General features: G+C 46.6%; 1 protein-coding gene across 7 annotated transcripts in view; it reads left to right on the top strand.

The window, feature by feature from the left end:
- The window catches only part of TVP23A (trans-golgi network vesicle protein 23 homolog A), a 36637-nt gene that overhangs the window by 5800 nt on the left and 7575 nt on the right, over positions 1 to 23262 (top strand). The window lies entirely within an intron of this gene.

Raw genomic sequence — 23262 nt, 5'->3', positions numbered from 1 at the left:
TAGATCATTATCTCTTCTCTAGGGTGTGGATTTGGATAAGTTAAATTTGCATTTAAAGGAACTCCTTGCATTCCTGGCACCTCTGTGTTTGACACTGACCCAAGGAAGCTGCTGGGGTGGGGGGCGAGGAAGGAGAGGGGACAGGTTATGGTACAGATGTTACATTAGTGGCTGCCCATCATTCTCAGAAATCAACACAGGCACATAGACACAGACACATGCAGACACACACACAAGCATACACACAGACATCATACTCCAACACAATGAAGAGGAGATTTTGGTTGTTCTTTGTTGTTATTCCAGGAAGTCTGTTTGCCTCAATAAGGACGCCCTCTGGGGTCCCTCTGTTCCCACTGACTTTGGGGAACAAGTAATCCTGCCCCTCTCCCACTCTAAAAATCTGTCTTAAAAATATAGAAATATGACACATAAGCAGGTCTCACCAAGAGCTGATTATTTAATTTTAAGGAAGGCCTATGGTTACCAAGGAAAAGAACCCATAAAATCAGGGAACTAGACAAATTTCAGTTCTCTTTGATTAGGGCACGGAATTACACATTTTGAAATTAACTCCTTATATTTACAGCTGCTTAGCTTCCTCTTATTTATATTTCTTGTTAACATGAAATTGAATGCTGTCCCAGCAATCAAATCACTGAAGAGAGATTTTTGGTGAACTGTGACCTACACAATTAAAGGAAGTGGGTGATCAGAAGGGGACCTTGGTCAAGTTCTTTGATGTTTGATATTGGACAGCTTGACTGCACGCACCTGGAAGATTTAACTCATTCATTCATTTATTCCAGTGTTGACGCTACTGGCATTTGGGACTGAACATCCTTTGTTGCAAGGGCCGTCCTGTGCACTGTAAGATGTTTAGCAGCATCCCTCGCCTCCACCCACTAAATGTTAGGGGCAGCCTCCCAGTTGTGACAACCAAAAGTGTTTCCAAATATTGCTGGGGAGGCCCCAAATCAGCTGCCTTTTGAGAACCACTCATTTGTTCTTTTTCCCACCCATTTACTCATTGAATCAACCAAAATGTTCAAGGACCTTTGTGTGTCAAACACAGTTCTAGGGGACACAATGGCCCCTGCCCTCCTGGAGCTGACATTTTGATTAGGGGTAAGACAGTGAACATGTAAGTAAATATCTAAACAAAGTAACATCAAAGAGTGGCAAGTGCCACGAAGAGGAATGCGAGAAAAAGGGGTCCTGGGCCAGGAAGCTTCTTTAGGTCATGGAGGGCTCAGAGGAGGCCTGAGGAGGTGCATTTGGATTGAGACCTAACTGCGAAGGAGGAGCCAGGCATGGAAAAGATCCACAGGAGGAGAGTTCTGGCAGAGGAAACAGCAAGTGCAAAGGCCCTGAGGTGAGGTATATTCCAGGGATTGTGGGAATCAGGCCAGGGGGAGAGTGGAAGGAAGAGACACAGTTGGAGGTTTGTTCGGGGAAAGGATGTGGAGGGCTTTGAGGATTCCCCTGGGGGGTTTGGAATTTTGCCTGCTTTTGACGGACAATCTTTGTAGATGAGCAGGGGGTGGTCAGATCTGATTGACACTTGAGAAAGCTGCCTGTGACTGCCATGTGGCCTGTCGGGCAAGAAAGGAAGCAGTGAGGTCTGTTAGGAGGCCCATGAAGGGTGAAAGATGCTGGTGGATGGGACTGGTTGTGTTCCAGGGATGCACAAGGGAACTCGGTTCATGCTGACCTTTGTCCAGATTCTTCCAGGTGCCAGTCTGGGGCTTTTGAGGTTGGAGAGAGGTGGTGGAAGTCAGGGTCCCAGATGCAGGTCTCAGGTCTGCATTCCCAGAAAGTCTCACCTTCATCAGCATTCCCAGGGAACTCAAACAAAGGAAGGGCTGGAACTTCTCTATGGGAACATGCTGACTCAGCAGGTGTTGAGTGTGAAAGGCTCCTACTGTGAGATTCTGCTGTGCTCCCAGGGGCTTGGAACATTTTTCCAGGCTGTCTATTTCTGGATAAATACTAGTATGGAATGCTCACACTGGTGTGCGTATGTTTCACTTTCATTGGGGTGGGGGTAGGTTTAGCCATATATTCTGGCAAGTGATGATGCCAATGACATTTCCTTAGCAAAGACCAACTCAATGAATATGGGTTGGAATCTAAGGGGAAAAGCCTAGGGCTGGCCCTTTGCCAGCCCCAAGGAAATGCTCACAGGGGCTCAGCCTGGAGTGTTCCATGGCCAATGACTCACTCCTCACTCATCACAGGAGCAAGGAGGCTTCCAGAATGACTCAGAAATAGCCACAAATATGTTAACAGAGCCTCACGGTTCCCCTGCATCTCAATACAGATACATCTGTCCCCTGAATTTTAAAATACTTTAGAATAGAAACTCCAAAAGGACAGTCAGCTGACTGACTCTAAGCCTCAGAGATACTTAGTTCAGGGAAGTATTTTAAATGAATGTGAATTTAAATCTAAAAATTGGAATGGGTCACATTTGAAATCTGACTCAGCACAGAGACAAAAGGCAGACTGGTGGTTTTCAGGGGTTGCAGAGGGAAGAATGGGGAGAAAGTGCAGCTGCGTGTGGGGTTTTACTCTGGACTGATGGAAATGTTTTAGAACAACATTGTGAAATACTAAATGCCACTGGATTGTTCACTTTAAAATGGTTAATTTATGTGATGTGAATTTCACCTCAATAAATTTTTTGTTGTATTATTTTTATTTTTTAAACTTTCTTTTTAAAGTAGTTTTGGGTTCACAGCAAAATTAAGGTGAGAGAACAGAGATTTCCCATATACCTTCCTGCCTCTTCCCACACATAGCCTCCCCCATTATCAACATCTGCACCAGACAAAACATTTGCTACAATTGATGAATCTACATTGACACATCATAATCACCCAAAGCCCATAGTTTACATTAGGGTTCACCCTTGGTGGTGTGCATTCTATGAGTTTGGACAAATATAATGATATGCACCTACCATTTCAATATCATATAAACTGTTTCCATTGTGGCCCCCCCCCCCAAATCCTCTGTGCTCCACCTGTTCGCTATCCCCCCTCCCCAACCCCGGCAACCACTGATCCACTGTCTCCTTTGTTTTGCCTTTTCCAGCATGCCAGATATTTGGAATCATATAGTATACTAGAGGCCCGGTGCACGAAATTCATGCATGGGGAGCGGGATCTCCTCAGCCCAGCCTGCACCCTCTCCAATCCGGAGCAGTCAGACATCCCTCTCACAGTCCTGGACCGCTGGCTCCTAAACGCTCACCTGCCTGCCTGTCTGGTTGCCCCTAACTGCCCCCCCACCCCCACCGGCCTGATCGCCCCTCACTGCCTCTGCATGCTGACCTGGTCGCCCCTAACTGCCAACCCCTGCCAGCCTGGTTGCCCCCAACTGTCCCCCCCTGCCAGCCTGGTTGCCCACAACTGCACCACACCCCCCCCTCACTGGCCTGGTCGCCTCTAACTGCCCCCCTGCTGGCCTGGTCACCTCTTATTGCCCCTCCTGGTTGCCCCCAACTGCCTCTCCCTGCTGGCCTGGTTGCCCCCAACTGCCCCTCCCCCACCCCTGGCCTGGCCGCCCTATGCAGCCTGCTGTTCAGTCATTTGGTTGTCCCTCACTAAACCCCCGGCCAGCCTGGTTGCTCCACCCAGCCTGTTTGTCCAGTCTTTGGTTGTCCCTCACTAATCCCCCTGCCAGCCTGGTCATAGGCAGCCATCTTGTGAGGGCATGAGGGTTAATTTGCATATTACCTCTTTATTATATAGGAGGATAGCCCTTGCAGACTGGCTTACTCCACTTAGTAGTATGCAATTAAATAATTTTTAAAAATCTGGATTGCTAACTTCTTTTGAGAAGCCATTAGAGTTGAGAGGGTGGGCTGAGTTGAGTTGTGGGGCCTGCCCCTTCTGGGTGATCCCCAGCCCTCACCAACCCAGTTGACTTATTTACAGATCAGGTTGGCCCTGTAAGCACCGGAGTTTGCAGCCTCCCCACCCCCATCCCACCTCTTGAGGACAGTGAGGAGCAAATACTACTCTATTGATAGCATCTCTACACTTTCAAGGGTGTGAGGGGCTTGGAGTTGGAAATCCTCTCTAATGCCGTTTTCTCCCCAGACCTCCAGAAGCTGTGGCCAGGGGATGGAGGGGCCTGTCTGTGAGGGCCCGACCTCAGGGATCAGGCTGTGCTTGGCCATTCGAGTCTACTTACCCTGAGCCCCCATGTTCCTGCTCATCCCCCAGTCTTTGTATACCCTTTGCTCTCTGTAGCCTAAATTTGTCCTTTAGAACTTAAAATGTCTTTAAGATTTTGTTTTTAATTAACATATAATCCACACACCATAAAAGTCACCCCTTTGAAGTGTACAACTCAATGGTTTTTAGTACATTCAAAAGGTTATGCAACCATCGTCACTGTCCAATTCCAGAACAATTTAATCACCCTTTCCCAAAGGAATCCCATATCCTGTAGATATTAATCCTCATCACTGCTAAGAAGCACCCCCTATCCTGAGCCATGTGCCTCTTCTCTCAACCCTGCAGCCCCATGTCTGACCCCAGGCCTGATGACTGACTGTTGTGTCCACATCTTGGGTTTTCTTAAAATGTCAGTAAACAACAAAGAACCGTGTAGGTGCCCTGCCTGACTCCCATACTGAAGGGTTGGCATCTGGAACAGTATGGACAGCTGGTGGGACGCTGCACCACCATTCCGATTGGACAGTGGCCATGCTGTGTGAGTTGCTGAAAATTCTGATGGTGACTCTTCTTATCCCATTAGTGACACTTTTCACACTGAGTTGAAATTGCCCATTTGCTTCTCTGCTCCTTCCTCCCCCAGAGACTGGTAATGTCCGTGAGGGCAGGACTGGGTCCATTTTGTTCACTGCACTTGGACCTAGCACAGTGCCTGGTTAAATATTAGGGGTTTTTTAATGTGGTGCTGCTGCTTTATGCTCCATTTATTAAAATTGCATACTTTTTAAAAATAATTTTAAACTATTCATACTAGTAATGAATTGCAAATTTTTTAAATATATTTTATTGATTTTTTACAGAGAGGAAGGGAGAGGGACAGAGAGTTAGAAACATCGATGAGAGAGAAACATCGATCAGCTGCCTCCTGCACACCTCCCACTGGGGATGTGCCTGCAACCAAGGTACATGCCCTTGACCGGAATCGAACCTGGGACCCTTCAGTCCGCAGGCTGATGCTCTATCCACTGAGCCAAACCGGTTAGGGCAAAATTGCATACTTCTTAAACGATTTTGAAAATCAACTGAAGACATTTATGTGTTGATTACAAATTCAGTCCTATATCCTTAGACAATGTCAACTACAGTTTCAATTGCAGTGTTAGTCATTGTTTTGACTACCAGATTCATCTGCAAACAATAAGTACACGTGCACGGCAATTATAAAATGTTCTGCTTTCAGTGTGATGGGAGTGTTGGTGGCTATTGGAACCACAGATGAAAGAACTGTAAAATACAGCAACAAAATATGTAAAGTTGGAAAATAATATTTTGAATCAATGTCCTTGTAAAGACTTAAAAAAAACCCCTCTTTTCTTTGAAATAATTTCAGACTTATCAGAAAATAGCAAGAATAGTACAAAGAACTGACAAGTGTTAACACTTTGGTGTATGAATGTGTATGTTTTCTGAAGTGTTTAAAAGTAAGTTGGACATACCATGCTTCCTGACCCTTAAATACTTCACTGTGTATTACAAGAACAGGCACTCTCTTACATAAGCAAAGTATGATGGAAACTGAGAAATATATCTAATCTAGAATTCCTGTGTCTTTTCCCCCAGTTCAAGATCCAATCCAGGCTTGCCCATTGCAGTTAGTCATTCTGGAACAGTTATCAGCCTTTCTTCTTTATCTTTCATGACATGAACAGTTCTGAAGTGTGGTGGACAGCTATTTTGAGGCATGTATCTGAAGTTGGGTCTGTCTGATGTTTGTTATGGTTGGATCCAAGTCATGATTTTGGGCAGAAACACTGTAGAAACGATGTTCTGTTCTAAAAGAACATTTATTTTCCAGATCTGTCACTCTGTCACTGTAAATATAGCACAGGAATGGCACTTTTTTTTTTTTTTTTTTTGCCCTCCACTACTACCTTTTTTATTTTTAAATTTTTACTTTATTAGTTTTTTTTTTAATTTCTTTATTGATTAAGGTATTACATATGTGTCCTTATTCCCCCATTACCCCCACCTCCCATTCATGCCCCCCCCCTGTTGTCTGTGTCCATTGATTAGGCTTATATGCATGCATATAAGTCCTTTGCCACTACTTCTTATCTGCATCTCAGCCCCAGGTTTTGCTTGAGAGAGAGAGAGGGGGGGGGGGAGGGGGGAGAGAAAGAGGAAGGGAGAGGGAGAGAGAGAAACACTGATGTGAGTGAAACATTGTTCAGCTGCCTCTTGCACACCCCCTGCTGGGGATGGAGCCTTAAACCTGGACATATGCCCTGACCAGGAGTCAAACAGCAACCTTTCGGTGCATGGCATGTCACTTAACCAACTGAGCTGGGTTTTGGTCTTTGATGCTCTTTACCGCCCGAAGAATCCACGACTCCTTAAAGAGGAGTCAGTTCCAAGTTTTGAGGCAGAAACCAGTCGGCTGAATTTGGAACATCCTTTTGTTATCAGAAAGCACAATTATTTCTTAAAATGTCACAGACTGTTATGAAGAATGAAGACAGCTATTTAATGGGACCCCACAGGCCAGGCTGTGGTAGTGATCAGTATTTGCTGAATGAATTAATATGAGTTCACTCAGTTCTCCCATTAAATAATTTATAAGTTGGGCTCTTTGTTCCTAAGGTGCTATCGTTTTAAAGTGCACTGGTTCAGTTATAGTTTCGGAAGGTAGAAAATAAATACCTTATTAATATTTGCAACCATTAGTGGATGTATCCTGATTCCCAAAATATTAAAATGGTAAAAAAAAAAAAAAAAAAGAAAGAAAGAAAGAAAGAAAGAAAGAAAGAAATGCATTTTAAGGCAGGATTCTCTCCACTTTGCAAACGAGGAAACGGAAGCTCCCAAGAGCCAAGTAATAGATCCAAGCCCACACGAGAGCTAATATTCGATGCCGTTAAATCCTGCCCACTTTCTAGCAGAATCTAGCAGCTCTTCAGAAAAAAAAGAGTGGGTGAATAAATGGGTGAATTCTACTTTTTACTTCCAGTGCAAACAAACAAACAGCACCCTACTCACAACAAGGGTGAAAACAAGCAGGAATCCAGGTTCCTTACCTCCTTCAGCCTCTCCAGGGTGACACCTGCTCTGCGCACCTTCCTGCCGGCTGACTTCCTCCCCGGCCTTCTGGAAATTCAGTCCTTTGCTGCTCTGCTCTCTTTCTCTCCCTCAGTTAGTAACTCCAAGTCTCCTGTTTAAAAGAGGCGCAGCTGGCCTCATGCTCTCCTCCCACCCCCAGCTGTCTTTAAATAAGCCTGGGATTCTTCATTTTACCACCTGACTCTTAGAGGAACCCAATCTCCTTGTCCTTCCTGCCCTTGGGAATGACCGGACAAAACAGAACGTGGGTTTCACACAGTTCAAAGTCTTCGGTGTTAGAGCCTGTAGTAGTTAGCTACTGTTGCTTAACAAATTACCCCCAAACTCAAAAAGGTAATAAGTATTTCTTACCTCACACTGAGCCTAAAGGTCAGGGTCTGGGAGCAGCTGGGCTGGGTGGTTCTTCCATCAGGGAGTTCCTAATGCCTGGGTGTCCTCAGCTGCTACTCTTTAACACTGGGGGGAGCATCATGAGGGCATTCTAATTCTATCATTCTGTCTTCATTAGTGAGCCGAAGAAATCTAGAAAGAGAAACCCTCCTTCTTCAAATATATAGTCATTACAAGACATACTTTATAGAAAAATAGCATAATACTTGATTCTTACCCTTCATTTTTATTCAAGTAAGGAGATCATTCCCCAACACCCCCTACAGCTGACCACTGAGGGTTTAGTTTAAGAATCACATGACTGGCTGGCCAGCCTGACTCAGTGGTTGAGTGTCGACCTATGAACCAGAGGTCACGGTTTGATTCCTGGTCAGGGCACATGCCGGGGTTGCTGGCTCCACCCCCAGTGTGGGGTGTGCAGGAAGCAGCCAATCAATGATTCTCTCTCACCATTGATGTCTCTCTCTCTCTCCCTCTCCCTTCCTCTCTGAAATCAAGATATTTAAAAAGAATCACATGACTCGTGGATAAGATAGTCTTATTGCTGCTTAAATTGTCGCACCTCTGGCCAGTGGGAGCCCCTTCCTGTTGGCTTCTGAGTCTTTCTGACCTGACTCTGGTGTCTCTGACAGCTTCCTTGCTACCTGGGGTGTGTCGAGGGCCCAGCCTCCTCATATGCATTTCTCCACCTGCCCCTGGAATTGCTTTTTCTCCAAGGAATCCTGGCTCCTTTGGAGAAGGGAGTTTAGAAGCCCCAGCCAGGGTTCATCTCCTGTGTCAGCCCTCAGGCTGTAGGGCTAGGAAGTGCATAAGCAGGGCTGATGATCATCCCTTTGAATTTTGGGTAGTCACTGTTGTCACCAAGTTGATCTGCGGGAAACTCTGGGCTGAGACTGAGTGAAGACTTCGGTTCTGGTGCTAATTCTGCCATTAAAGCAGCTGTGAGCCCATACTTTCCTGCAACCCAGAAAAGATGACCCTTCCTCAGGGAGTCGGTTCCCTCCAGAACGAGCAGCTGGCCGATAGCGCATGCATCTGATGCCAGCAGCACATCACCTGCGTAAGGGCCTCTGCGCCAACCCTCGGCAGTTCACTGCACCTCTCACAGCACCCGGTCCTCTGCAGAGCAGCTCTCCGTCCCCCTCTTAACTCACTTTTCTTTGGGTGTCTTTGTCCCAAGGTAGGTGTTATAGGTTGACAGGTTCTGGTGCTGATTCTGCTATCAGAGCAGCCACTTCCTGCGGACTAGAAAAGATGTCCCTTCCTCAGGGTCATCTTCCCCCAAAAGGTATGTTCAAGTCCTAGCCTCCAGTATCTTGAAATGTGACCTTACTTGGAACAGGGTCTTGGCAGATGTAATTAGTTAAGATGAGGTCATACTGCAGTAGGGTGGGCCCCTAATCCAATATGGCTGGCATCCTTATGAAAAGACAGCCATGTGAAGACAGGCGGGTGGAGAAGGCCATTTGACAATGGGGGCAGAGATCGGAATGATGCGGCTACAAGCCGTGGACTGCAAGGGTGCCAGCTGTCATCAGAAGGCAGGAGGGAGGCCTGGGACAGAGGGTTTTTCACAGCCTGTAGAAGGAACCAACCCTACTGACACGTCATTTTGGACTACTGGCCTCCAGACTGAAAGTTCTGTTGTCTTAAAGTCACCTAGTTGGTGGTGCTTTGTTACTGCTGCCTGGGAAACTCACACAGCCTGTGACAGCTTCCCTCTCTCCCCGGAGGTTGGTCTCTGGACCAGCAGCACTGGCATCTCCTGGGGACTCATTAAAACACAGACTCTCAGTCCCCTCCCTGCTCCTGCAAGCTCCTGAATCAGAAGCTTCATTTCAACAAGACGCAAGCATGTCAAACTCGAGGGCGGCGGGTCACATGCCTCATTTATTTAAATGAGGCATGCGGCCCACCTACCGCAGTTTTGACATGCTTGAACCAGGTGATTCCCATGTGGAGCACTGCCTTACACAAAAGGAGGGTGGTGGGATGGTCACTCCCATTAATTAGCGGGCACTAACGGAACCCTTGCTGCCCACCAGGCAGTGTCCTAAGCCCTTTTGCATGCACTCGCATTCTCATGTCATCTTCCCAGCAAGCCCATGCCAGCGGTACTGTCACCAGTGTATATGGCCGCACAGGCGTGCACTGCGTGACTCCAGGGAACATGACAGTGATCCAAAGGCACCCCCCGGGGTTGTGCAATGCAGTACCTCTGACCATTTGCAGATGAGGAAACTGGGACACACACACAGAGGTTAAGGCACTTGCCCAAGGTCACACAGGTCCTCAGTGACACCCCTGCCCCCCAACCTCACCCCTCCTCTGCTGCCTTCTTTCTAAAGGGGAACCAGTGAAGGCAGTGTCTCTTGTTCCCCCCTTTCTTTTCTCTCTTAAAATGTGGTAAAATACACACAATATAAAACTGACCATTTTAACCTTTTTAAAGTGAACAGTTCCAGTGGCACTTAATGCATTCACAATGTTGTGCAACCATTACCATCAGTCAGTTCCAGAACATGTTCATCTTCCCAAAAGGGAAACCCCACGGCCATTAGGCAGTCAGTTCCCACTCTCCTCCCTCCCATCCCCCCAGCCCTGGCAACCACTAATCACTTCCTGTCTTTATGGATTTGTCTATTCTGGATATTTCATATGAATGGAATACTATAGGATGTGACCTTTTGGGTCTGGCTTTGTTCACTTAGCAGAATGTTTTCAAGCTTTCTTCATATTGTAGCATGCACTCATTCCTTTTTCTTTTCCATAGTTTTAAAATCGTGGTTAAATATGCATAACATCAAATTTACCATTTTAACCATTTTCAAGTATACTGTTCAGTGTAATTAAATACGTTCACACTATGGTGTAACCATCACCACCATCCATCTCCAGAACTTTTTTGATCACCCCAAACTGAAACCCTGTACAGTCAAACCTTGGTTCTCAAACATCTCCCATCTGGACCAATTCAGTTCTTGGCCAAGTTGTTCGGGATGGTGGGGGGTGGGGGGCGCGCCAGGAATGTCTCAGTTGTGTGACAAAACTTCAGTCATTGACCTGACAAAGCATTTCTCTGGCCACAAACAAGGGAGAATTCAGTCAGTTTACCACTAAACCTTGAGTTGTTAACACCTCAGGAAATTGTGCTGTGAATATTTTTTTGTGTTTTTTTTTTTCTTTTGTTGCTGGCAAAATGGATGATTAGCACAATTTTAAAACATAAAGAGGCCATCAAGAGTGCTAATGTTTTCCTCCATTTTTTTCATTTGTGACGTGTTTCTTTGTCTCCACATTTTAGCTTCTTCCCTGTGTCGATAGAGTGGCTTTGTGTGCTAGGTGTCCTATAGCAAACTACTGGATAAAGAGTTCAAAACCATGGTTATAAGGTTTTTCAAGAAATTTCTAGAAACCTCTGATAAATTTAGTGAGATCCTCAAGGATATGAAAAAGGACCAACTAGAAATTAAGCATACACTGACTGAAACAAAGAATAATATACAGAGATCCAACAGCAGACTAGAGGATCGCAAGAATCAAGTCAAAGATTTGAAATACGAAGAAGCAAAAAACACCCAACCGGAAAAGCAAAAAGAAAAAAGAATCCAAAAATATGAAGATAGTGTAAGGAGCCTCTGGGACAACTTCAAGCGTACCAACATCAGAATTATGGGGGTGCCAGAAGAAGAGAGAGAACAAGATATTGAAAACCTATTTGAAGAAATAATGACCAAAAACTTCCCCCACCTGGTGAAAGAAATAGACTTACAAGTCCAAGAAGCGCACAGAACCCCAAACAAAAGGAATCCAAAGAGGACCACACCAAGACACATCATAATTAAAATGCCAAGAGCAAAAGACAAAGAGAGAATATTAAAAGCAGCAAGAGAAAAACAGTTAATTACCTACAAGGGAGCACCCATACGACTGTCAGCTGACTTCTCAACAGAAACTATGCAGGCCAGACGGGAGTGGCAAGAAATTTTCAATGTGATGAATAGCAAGAACCTACAACCAAGATTACTCTACCCAGCAAAGCTATCATTCAGAATTGAAGGTCAGGTAAACAGCTTCACAGGTAAGAAAAAGCTAAAGGAGTTCATCACCGACAAACTAGTATTACATGAAATGCTGAAAAGTATTCTCTAAGAAGAGGAAGAAGAAAAAGGTAAAGATAAAAATTATGAACAACAAATACATATCTATCAACAAGTGAATCTAAAATCAAGTGAATAAAAAATCTGATGAGCAAAATAAAATGGTGAATATAATAGAACCAGGGGCATACAAAGGGAGTGGACTGACAATCCTCGGGGGGAAAGGGGTGTGGGGGGTGCAGGAAGAGACTGGACAAAAATCATACACCTATGGATGAGGACAGTAGGGGGGGTAAGGGCATGGGGTGGGGTGTAAACCAGGTGGAGGGGAGCTATGGGGGGGGGGGGGAAGAGGAACAACTGTAATAATCTGAACAATAAAGATTTAATTTTTTTTTAAAAAAAAGAGTGCTAATGTTGCCTCGAGGTGTAGATCAGTGGTTGGGGGTCAACCTATGAACCAGGAGGTCAAGGTTCGATTCTGGTCAGGCACATGCCCAGGTTGCAGGTTCAATCCCAAGTAGAGAGCATGCAGGAAGCAGCTAATCAGTGATTCTCTCTCATCATTGATGTTTCTTTCCCTCTCCCTTCCTCTCTCTAAAATTCAACACTAATGTTGCTAAGGTGTTGAAAGAAACAATGACCATGGGCAGTTGAAGAGGTAGAAGAACCGTTGTTGATTTGGATAAACAAAAAGCAATTAGCCAGTGACAGCATTTCAGAGGCAATGGCATGTGAAAAGGCAAAGATGCTGCATACTGACTTCCTGAAAGGCACCCCTGGACCAAGTGCTGAAAGTGATTGCTTTAAGGCTAGTAGGGGTGGATCCATAAATTTAAGAAAAGGAGTGTTTGTTTATAGATTAAATAGTACATTAGACATGCACTGTATAATAAAGGTTAAAACAAGGAATCATTTGTGGGTCTAGAACAGCCGTGGGCAAACTACGGCCCACGGGCCAGATCCGGCCCGTTCGGCTGTTCTATCCGGCCCGCGGAGCCGAAAGAGCGGAGGGCTCTCTTGCTCTCCCCTCCACTCCTTCACCAGCAGCAGTGTTAACATGGCAACGTCGGGAAAGTCAGCCGCAGCTCCTTCTTCTGAGTGAGCGGATTTATATCCGCCCATTCAGTAGAAGGAACAACCTCTCAATCTTCCAGAGGCTCCTTGTAATGCCCGCGGACGTGTCCCCCGACATCACCCTGGGAATGCGTAGACACGTTATCGTGGTGATGTAGGGAGACATGCCCCTGGAGAGCACAGCATCAGAGCATTAGCTAAAAAGGAGACCAACAACACTGTTCCCACTGAAGTTGATGTTTTAAAGACCAAAAACCTTTCAACCCAGTCTACATTGCCATCTACATCTACGTCCCGGGCATAATTTGGAAGTTGCACTAAAGGAAATGTTTAATTTACTGTTTACACATTTTGTTCTTTTCTATTTGTTTTAGTTTTAAATTATTTTATTATATTTAAGTTTAATTTGAAAGGCTTTTGTACCTTTCCTTTGTTAGGCAATTTTATTTTGCCTTTGCCATCTTCAATACAAGGTATGTTATTGTGCTATGATTTCTCCATTTTTTGCAGTTTCAAATTATAATAATTAGTTTTTACATTCTTCTTGTTAAAATGTTTGAAATGAATAAAACTATTGAAATAAAAAAAAAAAGACCGTACCCTTTTATGTAATGATGTTTACTTTGAATTTATATTAGTTCACACAAACATTCCATCCATGCTTTTGTTCCGGCCCTCCGGTCCAGTTTAAGAACCCATTGCAGCCCTCGAGTCAAAAAGTTTGCCCACTCCTGGTCTAGAACAAGCATGTCAAACTCAAAGGCTAACATGGGCCAAATAAATGAGGCATGTGGTCTGAGGGCTGCGAGTTTGACATGCTTGGTCTAAAACGAATTAATTCAATTTACATGACTTCTAATGGAAAAAATGATTCGGTTTTCGAACAAATCACTTCTTGCACAGACTTCTGGAATGAATTAAGTTCTAGAACCAACGTTCCACTGTATTACCTTAACTCCCTATTCCCTCCACCCTCCCAGCCCCTTGTAGCCTCTATTCCACTTCCTGCCTCTATAAATTTGCCTATTCTAGGTACCTAAGTGGAGTCATACAATATCTGAGCTTTGGGTTGGGCTTCTTTTACTTACCCTAATGTTTTCAAGGTTCATCCACATTGTAGCAGGTATCAGTGCTTCATTCCTTTTTATGATTGAACTAGAGGACCAGTGCATGTATACGGGTGCGGTCCCTTGGCCTGGCTGGTGATCGAAGTGTGAGCATCTGGCATGGAAGGGCAGGTCCCAGCTGACATCTGGGCACTGGGCAGCACCTGGGCCCCTGGGCCCCCCTCCACCTGAGTCATTGGGTTCCTGCCCGGCTCCCTCAGAGCCTGGGAGCCAGGCAGTGGCCCTGCCCTTTTCCCCCGCCACCACCACTGGTCACCATCTGTGGGGCGATCGGCAGGGCGATAGGGCCTTGCTCACACCTGCCTTGGCCTGGCGCCACCCGCTCACCTGCTCCACTATCCCGCTGCGGTCCCATTCTCGTTGGGGCCCATGGGCAGCAGCGCCTCCACTGCCACCCACTGCCAGCACTGTGTCGCCAACACCCGCCATGCTCTGTGCCACCCCCTAGTGGTCAGCGCATGTCATAGCGAGCGGTTGAACTCCCAGTCAAAGGGACAATTTGCATATTAAGCTTTTATTATCTACTAGTGACCCGGTGCACGAAATTCGTGCACATTAAAAGGGGATTAATTGGAGGAAATAATTTAATATTGCTATTTGCCCTTTCTCTATAATAAAAGTGTCAGAGATGAAAGAAAATTAGTAAAATGTATATGAAAACCTTCCTCCTGTCAGAGTCTGGGGTGCACCACGGGACCCAGAGTCAAGTCCTTGCCCACCTACATGCGCCTCAAAATCGCATGAGACCCAGACCCAACCGGTCCCCACCCCCATTGGGCTAGATCCAGACCTGGCCAGTCCCACCCTTGTCAAGCCCTGCCGGGCAGGGTACGTAGCCTCAGGTCCCCTGGCCCAGCGCCAGGACGGGGGGCATGGCCTGAGATCTCCCAGCCCAGACTGGGGTAGGGGGTGTGCCTTGAGGTCCCCCATCAAGCCCCGCCAGGTGGGGGACATGGCCTAAGATCCCCTGTCAAACCCTGCTGGGTAGGGGGCATGGCCTGAGGTCCCCCGTCAAGCCCTGGCAGGTGGGGGGGGCACAGCCTCAGGTCCCCCATCAAGCCCCACCGGGTGGGGGGTGGGGGGTGCGGTCTGAGGTTCCCAGGCCTGGTTCTGGGGTGGGGGGGTGCAGCCTGAGTTCCCCCAACCCAGCACTGGGGGTGCACCTTGAGGTCCTCTGTCAAGCCCTGCTGGGTGGGGAGCATGGCCTGAGGTCCCCTGTCAAGCCCAGCCAGGCAGGGGGGCACAGCCTCAGGTCCCCTGGCCCAATGCTGGGGCGGGGGGCATGGCCTGAGGACCCCTGTCAAGCCCCACTTGGTGGGGGGCATGGCCTGAGGTCCCCCAGCCTGGCATTGGGGCGGGGGGAGCAGCCTGAGGTCCCCTAGCCCAGCACCAGGACAGGAAGCGCACCTTGAGGTCCCCTGTCAAGCCCCACCAGGTGGGGGGCATGGCCTCAGGTCCCCTGGCCTGGCACCAGGGTGGGGGGCGTGGCCTGAGGTCCCCAGCCTGATGCCAGGGCAGGGGGTGTGGTCTGAGGTCCCCTGTCAAGCCCTACGGGGGCGGGGGAGGGCATAGCCTCAGGTTTCTGCTGATTGCCCATTAAGGCTCCTTATGGGAACTTGGCTTCAGCTGTGGGTGCAGCCATCTTTGTGACGGAGAGATGGTCAATTAGCATATTCCCTCTTTATTAGATAGGATACATATAAAAAGGTAATATGCTAATTTGTCCATTATGGTGTCCCAGTCACGACCAGTCTGTGGGTGGGGACTTCTGCCCACAGCATTAACATCACACTGCCTGAGTACATCCCTGCCCAGTGCTGAGATGAAGCTGCCTGCCTGTATCCCCAGCTAGGGACATGATACTGCTTGCATGTGTCCCCGTTCAGTGCTGACATGACGCTGTTCGAGGAAGGATGGGCTTGATGGGGACCTCAGGCCACGCCCTCCACCCCGGCACCAGGCCAGAAGACCTCAGGCCATGCCTCCCGCCCTGGCACCAGGCCGGGAGACCTCAGACCGAACCCCCCGCCCCAGTGCCGGGCCAGGGGACCTCAGGCCACGTCCCCTGCCCAGCAGGGCTTGATGGGAGGCCTGAGACTGCACCCCCCCACCTGGTGCCAGGCCAGGGGACCTGAGGCTGCGCCCCTGCGTCCGAAGGGGCTTGACGGGGTTGGGGCCGGCCAGGCCTGGGTCTCACCCATTGTGGGTGGGGCCGGCCAGGTCTGGGTCTCCTGCATTTTTGAAGTGTGTGTGGGTGGTGGGTGGGGACTTGACTCTAGGTCCCACAGCATGCCCAAGACTCTGATAGGAGGGAGATTTTATATACATTTTACTAATTTTCTTTCATCTCTGACACTTCTATTATAGAGAAAGGGCAAATAGCAATATTAAAATATTTCCTCTAATTAATTCCCTTTTAATTTGCATGAATTTCATGCACCGGGCCACTAGTATAGGATAATATTCCATGATATGGATGTGCTACATTTTGTTCATCCACTCACCTGTTGATGGACATTTGTGCTGTTTCCACCTTTTGGTGACTGTAAATAGTGCTACTCTGATCATGTACTCAAAAACTCTGGGTCTTTCGCTAAGGAATCTGATCCCTGAGTCCAGCAGCAGCAGGAGGGTGTGGCCTGGGTGGGGATCACCCGGTGCTCTGGGCAGAGGGGAGAGGGTTCTACACAGGGCCCAGCTTGGGCTATGTGGCCAGGGGCCCACGGACTTGTCCCTGGGGTTCACTTTCATTTTGTAGCCTGAGCATATTTAGCCTCGAAGGTTGGGATGTCTCTCTAAAAAGAAATAAAGAACAGAAACAAGAGGGAATATGGTGGTGACCAGAAGGAAGTCTGTTCTTTTACTCACTTCCACACTCAAACCTCTGTTGTGCTGACCTTTGAATCAAAGCTGTGAGGACTTAGCAATCAGCATCGACTCAGACATCCCAACAGTCTGAAAACTTGGTGGTCTCCGGCTCAGATGTCGAGGAGGAGGAGGATGTGCTGTTGTTTGAAGCAGGAAGCCAGGGTCTGAAGGATGATGGTGCTACCGTGTTTCCCCGAAAATAAGACAGTGTCTTATATTAATTTTTGCCCCCAAAGACATGCTAGGTCTTATTTTCAGGGGATGTCTTATTTTTCCATGAAGAAGAATACGGTACACATTTATTGTTAAATGAAAATAAAGGAAATTTATTACCTGTAAACGGTACAGTAGTATGGTAGTTGTCAACACAAACCAGACAAACTATGAATCCTACAGTATCAAGAATTTACTCATTTATTCAATGACAATCATGTCATCATCTTCTGGAAATCATCATAACAATCCAATTCCTGAATTTCCTGGTGAATTTCTTGTGACTCCATTTCTTTCAGAATCAGTGGACCAAATCTCTCATGTTTAGCAATAGCACTGTCTTTAAATGAGTACTTCTTGTCAAGGTAGCCTGCTCGCAGTGCATTTGCAATGCAACTGTCAGTGATTTTCTCCCATGAATTCTTCACCCAAGTCACAACTTCTTGCAGTTTAGGTTTCACAAAGTTTCCACGCTGATTTCTCTCCATTCTATTTTCAATGTAGTCATTAATTTCCATGCACAAATTGTCTTTGAATGGCTTGTTTATTGCAATATCAAGAGTCTGGAGATAGGCCGTCATTCCTGTGGGAATCATTATCTGATCTATTTTTCTTTCGTGAAGAAATGTCTTCATGTCTTTAGCGCGGTGAGTGCTGGCTGCATCCCAGACTAGCAGACCTCTTTGGCTCCCTCGCATAACAAGTGGCAGCATTAAATCGACCCACTTCCTTATAACTGCCTGTGTGGCCCAGGCTTTTTCAGTTTCAAGAATAAAAACGCCCAAAACACGTTCAATCTTTTCCTTCTTGCCCTTAGAAATGATTAAAGGTGGGATTTTAGTGCCATCCAGACGAATTGCCAAAATACAGGAAACACGTGCACTTTTGTAAGCAGTGGAGGGAATGTACGCCAAGGAGGCACCCCACTGTTCAATTGTTGTTTGAGATGATTGGCCCATAAACACTGCAGTTTCATCCATAGCAATCATGTTGGAAAGATTGTATTTAGAGAAGTCAGCATCATCAATAAAGGACTTGAATGCAAGTGCTCGCTTAATAACTTGAGTATCTTCCAACCTAAACAATGTTGTAGATCTTCTTAAAGACAGTTCACTTCACTGAAGGAAATTATCCAGCCAGTGTTGTGATGCTTTGAAGTCTTCGGGAGCTATGTCAAACTGTGGTGCCATTGCAAGGGCAAATTCTTGAATCTGAGCCCTATTCACAACCAAAGCCTTTGCTCTCCTGTCAACAACCCATTCACAGATCAGGTCTTCCAGCACGGAAAATAATGGTTGCCGACCTGATCCACACTTGCGCTTTTTAGCATTTCCCTTGTCCACTTGTTCAATGAGGTTACCATACTGTGCTCGCCATTTTCGGACCAATCGGATACTCAACATCTTCTCTTTGCAGAAAGCAGTAAGATTTTGGCCCCAAGAGTCTTCCACGATTCCTTTCTTGTACTCCACGGAGTAGCTTTTTCTTTTTGCGCTCATTTCTAGGGGTAAAAAAAAAAAGGAATTGGTGTACCAAGGTGGGGGGAGGGGGATCACTCAAAATGACACGGGGGATCAGAGGAGGGAATCAAAATGGCACAGGAGAATCAGAGAGGGGATTACCATTTTAGTAACCCCTTTTGATCCTCCTGTGTCATTTTGATTGCCCCCTCTGATCCTCCTGTGTCATTTTAAGTGATCCCCCTCCCCCCACCCCTGTGCCACTGAACACCTTCACCAGACATCCCCCCTACCCCTTTATCAGACATTTACCCCCTGGGGTCTGCCTGGGGACTGTCACTGGGCTTGCTGGGGCCTGGATCTGGGCTGGAGCAGGGTCTGCCACTGACTGAGAACCTTCAGTCATCATGAAGGCGGCCGCGAGCATCAGGTAGTGTCACCAGAGACAGACCAGCACTCACCACCTTCACCGCGTCCTGTCCGCTCTAATCCTCCTGTTCTTCTACACGCATCTGCGAAAGTCTCCTCCTTTCTCCCGCCCCGCGCTCACCGCTCACTCTGACCTCTGCTCCGCCTCCACACAGCAGTGATGTCAGGACTCTGCATAACGTCACTGGTTGCTAGACGCCAGTTGGGGCAGCCCTAGCGACCAGTTTACGGTAAATTAATTTTCATTCTGAGACAGAGCCTGGGGGCCTTATTTTCGGGGGATGCCTTATATTTCACTCAGAAGGAAACCTGTAAGTAGGTCTTATTTTTGGAGGATGTTTTATTTTCGGGGAAACACGGTAGCATTGCTGTGGAGCATTCTAGAGAAGAAAAGTCAGATTCCACCCAGGTGCTTCATCCTTGGAGCATGGGGTTTCTGAAGGCTTGCAGGGGTCTCTGCCTTTTCAGGCATGGGATCCTTCTGTCCCTCTCTGCTTTGTTCCTGGAACTGGTTTATCTTGAAAAGGGAACCGAGGAAGGCTCATCAATTGTAATGAGCATAGGAATCACCCTAGGTCCGTGGTCTGCAAACTGCGGCTCACGAGCCACATGCGGCTCTTTGGTCCCTTGAGTGTGGCCCTTCCACAAAATACCACGGCCTGGGCGAGTCTATTTTGAAGTGGCGTTAGAAGTTTAAGTTTAAAAAACTTGGCTCTCAAAAGAAATTTCAATCGTTGTACTGTTGATATTTGGCTCTGTTGACTAAAGAGTTTGCCGACCACTGCCCTAGGGTCTTGTTAAATAAAGATTTGGGCTCAGGAGGTCTGGGGTGGGGCCGCAGGGCCTGCATTCCTAACAAGCTCCAGGGCACGCAGGAGCTGGCAAATGGAGAATGGCTGAAGGAGGCAGATGTCATCCTGTCTTCTTATCACACTGGAGGTCCCCTCTGCCCACATCTTCACGGTGGCGTACTGCTGCTAGCAGAAGAGCCACCTGACTCCAAGTGGATGTCAGGGCTGAAGAAATAAATAGTAGCATCCTCCTCACTTTTAACAATGGGGAAAAGCAGGTCTGACGTCACTGGTCAAGGCTTCTTCGTACTTTCTTCTGTTCTCAAAAATCTTGACTGTTAATGAGTCAAACAGGGAGATTACTATTAGCCACAACCACCCTCTGGTCTGGCATCCTGGGTATTTTATCTCCTGGAAGCCTCAGACATCTGAGGTAAATGGTCTCCCATTTGACAGGTGAGTAAACTGAGGCTCTGAGTTTAGTAGCTTGTCCAGGGTGGTACACAGCAAGGATGGGGCTCAAATGTGGATTTAGCCTCCCTGGCCTTCACTGTACCCATTGTCCAGGTGGGGACTGGGGTGGCGGGGGGCAAGTAGGCATTTGTACTCCATATAGCAGTGGCCTTTTCTGTGCAGAGGGACCGGTAAGTGCAGAAGAAAGGACCTCCTTTCTGGAATTTCCCTCATGCATCCAATTGTAATGGCCAATTACTCAATTGGAGAATTTTAGGTCTGGATTTTTTATTATTTTCTTTTTTACCACACATCGCCCCCAGAATATCAACCCGTGGGCTTGGTTTATTCTGAAAGGCGTTTGACCTCAATGCAAAGTTGAGGCTGCCTTGATGATTTATTTTTCTACTTTTTAATTCAAATTTACATAAAAGTACAGAGAACAATGATGTGGTGTTCCGGTTGCCTGGGTTCAGTCGTGATCAGCACATGGCCATCCTGTTTCATCTTCATCCACCCACTCCCTGCCCCGAATTATTCTGAAGCAGATGCTAGATGTCATCGCAGATGCTCTTTTTGTGGTGGCAAAGTAAACCCCAGACCTTTGCCACAGGGAAAAGCAGAAAGCTTTTCCAGAGTGCCTGAAAGATGATGAAGAATTTAAAATAGGACGTTGGATGAGGAATACAAGCCAGAGACAGTCTTAAAAATCAGAGTCCAGTTTTCAAATTGAGTCCAGTTTACTTCTCCGTTTAACAATTAAATAAAAGGCAAATTTTAAAGATACTGTTAGATCACTGCTAATCTAACCAGCCGGCTTCCCACCCTGCCCAAATCAATCATGACTTAGAAGTTTGTGGTAAAGGGGTATGTGTCTATGGGACATCATCTTCCCCGATTTACGCCACGTACTGCCTAGACAGAATACCCCTCCCTGACCCATATCCATTTTTTTAGAGTGGTTTTAGGTTTATAGAAAAATTGAGCAAAAATACAGTTCCCACAAGCCCCTCCCCACCCCAAATTTCCCCTTATTATGAACATCTTGCATTAGTGTCATAATGTTACAATTGATGAACCCATATATTAACTAACGTCCATAGTTTACATCAGGATTCACGTTCTGCATGTACAAATGTATAATGACATGTGTCCACCATTACATGTGTCCACCATTACAGTATCATACAGACTAGTTTCATTGCCCCCCAAATCCTCTGTGTCCCACCTAGTCAACCTCCCTCCCCCAACCCCTGGCAACCACTGACCTTTTTACTATCTCTGTAGTTTAGTCTTTTCTAGAATGTCATATAGCTGGAATCAAACAGTGTGTAGTCTTTCCAGACTGGCTTCCTTAACTTAGTCATATGCACTTAGGGTTCCTCCATGACTTCTCATGGCTTGATGGCTCATTTCTCTTTAGTGTTGAGTAATATTCCTTTGTGTAGATGTGCCAGTTTATCCATTCACCTATTAAAGGACATCTTAGCTGCTTCTTATTTTGGACAATTATGAATAAAGGTGCTAATAAATATCTGTGTGCAGACGTACGTTTTCACCTTGTGGGTCAATCCTGAGGAGCGCATTTGCTGGATTGTATCACACTGTTAACGTAAAAAACCATTGAGACCTGTAAAGAATTTTTGTGAGTTTATTTGAGCCAAACTGTCGACATATGCCGAGAAGCAGAACCTCAACAAATTGAGATAATCCTCCGGAGAATGGCGGGTTACATTTGTATTTATACATTGCAATCAAAGGTGGGACATAGGTGGATTACATGAAATTCATTGGTGATAGATTAAGGAGGTGGGATAAAGCAAAGCCATGGGAAACCCCTGGGATTGGATAAAAAGTAAAATGATGGACACATACTTAGGTGAGTGCAGGAACAATTAACATGATAATGAAGGAATTTATGATATCTGTCCTGGCGCCCACCACATTTGGTTGTGCCCCAGGGGCTCCAGAAAAAGGGAAGTTACAAGTTACTCAGACATCTCACAGATATGTTATCTTAGAGGCAAAAGGCAAATGGGCTCAGTAAAGATGTAAGTTGATCTTTGTCAGGGAAGATACTGGGCTAGGATGTAACTGCCCACCATAACTGCGTTTAAAGTTTAATTTCAGACCATCCTTTGTGGTTACTTTAGGTCTCTGAGTTTGCAAGACTGTCACGCAGGCCTCCCCTGAGCTTGTCAGGTCAGCATGTGGCCCCTTTCGTCCACAACACGTAGAATTTTTAGTGTGACTTGCACATGTTTTTCCTTGGTCAGTGGCTTCAATCAGAAACATTTTTTTTATGAGGTGTAGTGTTCATATAGTCAAATACACGAATCTTAAGCATATGGTTTGATGAATTTGTACACGTGTGTACACACATGATCAAGATGTGGACCATCTCAGCACCCAGAAGGCTCCTTGCGCACCTTCCCCGTCACCGCCCCTCAACCGTCCGGAAATGGCTACTCTGACTCTCAGCATAATTGCTGGTTCTGCTCGTCAGGCAGCTCCCACGCTGCCACTATTGAAAGCAGATTTTTTTAGGGGAAAAGTGGCCGTTAGTAGCAGTTTGTTTCCTTTTTGGTTTGTTTTGAGTGGAGCCTGATTTCATCACCAAATTGTTCCTGTTGGTCTGGACCAGGGGTTGGCACACTTTCTGGGTAAATATTTTAGCTTTGCAGGCCAGCGAATGAGTGAGCATGACTGCATTCCAATAAAACTTTAGTTACAGAGATAGGAAGTGAGCCTGATGTAGCGCTGGGCCTGCGTTTGCAAACCAGGTTAGAGCAGAGCTTTCAAAGCTTTGTGAAGTCAGTCCAGGCCCCACGCTCAGCCTGCACCCGTGTGTCGGGACAGGCGCCGTGCACATTTGCAGGCCCCTCAGGAGACTTTCATGCACTTTCCAGGTTGAGAAATCTCAGTGTTTCCTTCTAAGGAGGAAGATAATAGGTATCCTGGGACCAAGAACTCCACAAATCGATTTAAATGTAAACAAAAGCCCATTGAGCCTCTTCCCACCTTAACACTTTGATGAAGGTCTCATT

Source organism: Plecotus auritus (assembly GCF_963455305.1).
Source record: "Plecotus auritus genome assembly, chromosome: 7".
Classification (NCBI taxonomy): domain Eukaryota; kingdom Metazoa; phylum Chordata; class Mammalia; order Chiroptera; family Vespertilionidae; genus Plecotus; species Plecotus auritus.
The sequence above is the reverse complement of the archived record's forward strand: the minus strand, read 5'-3'. Positions and strand labels throughout refer to the sequence as shown.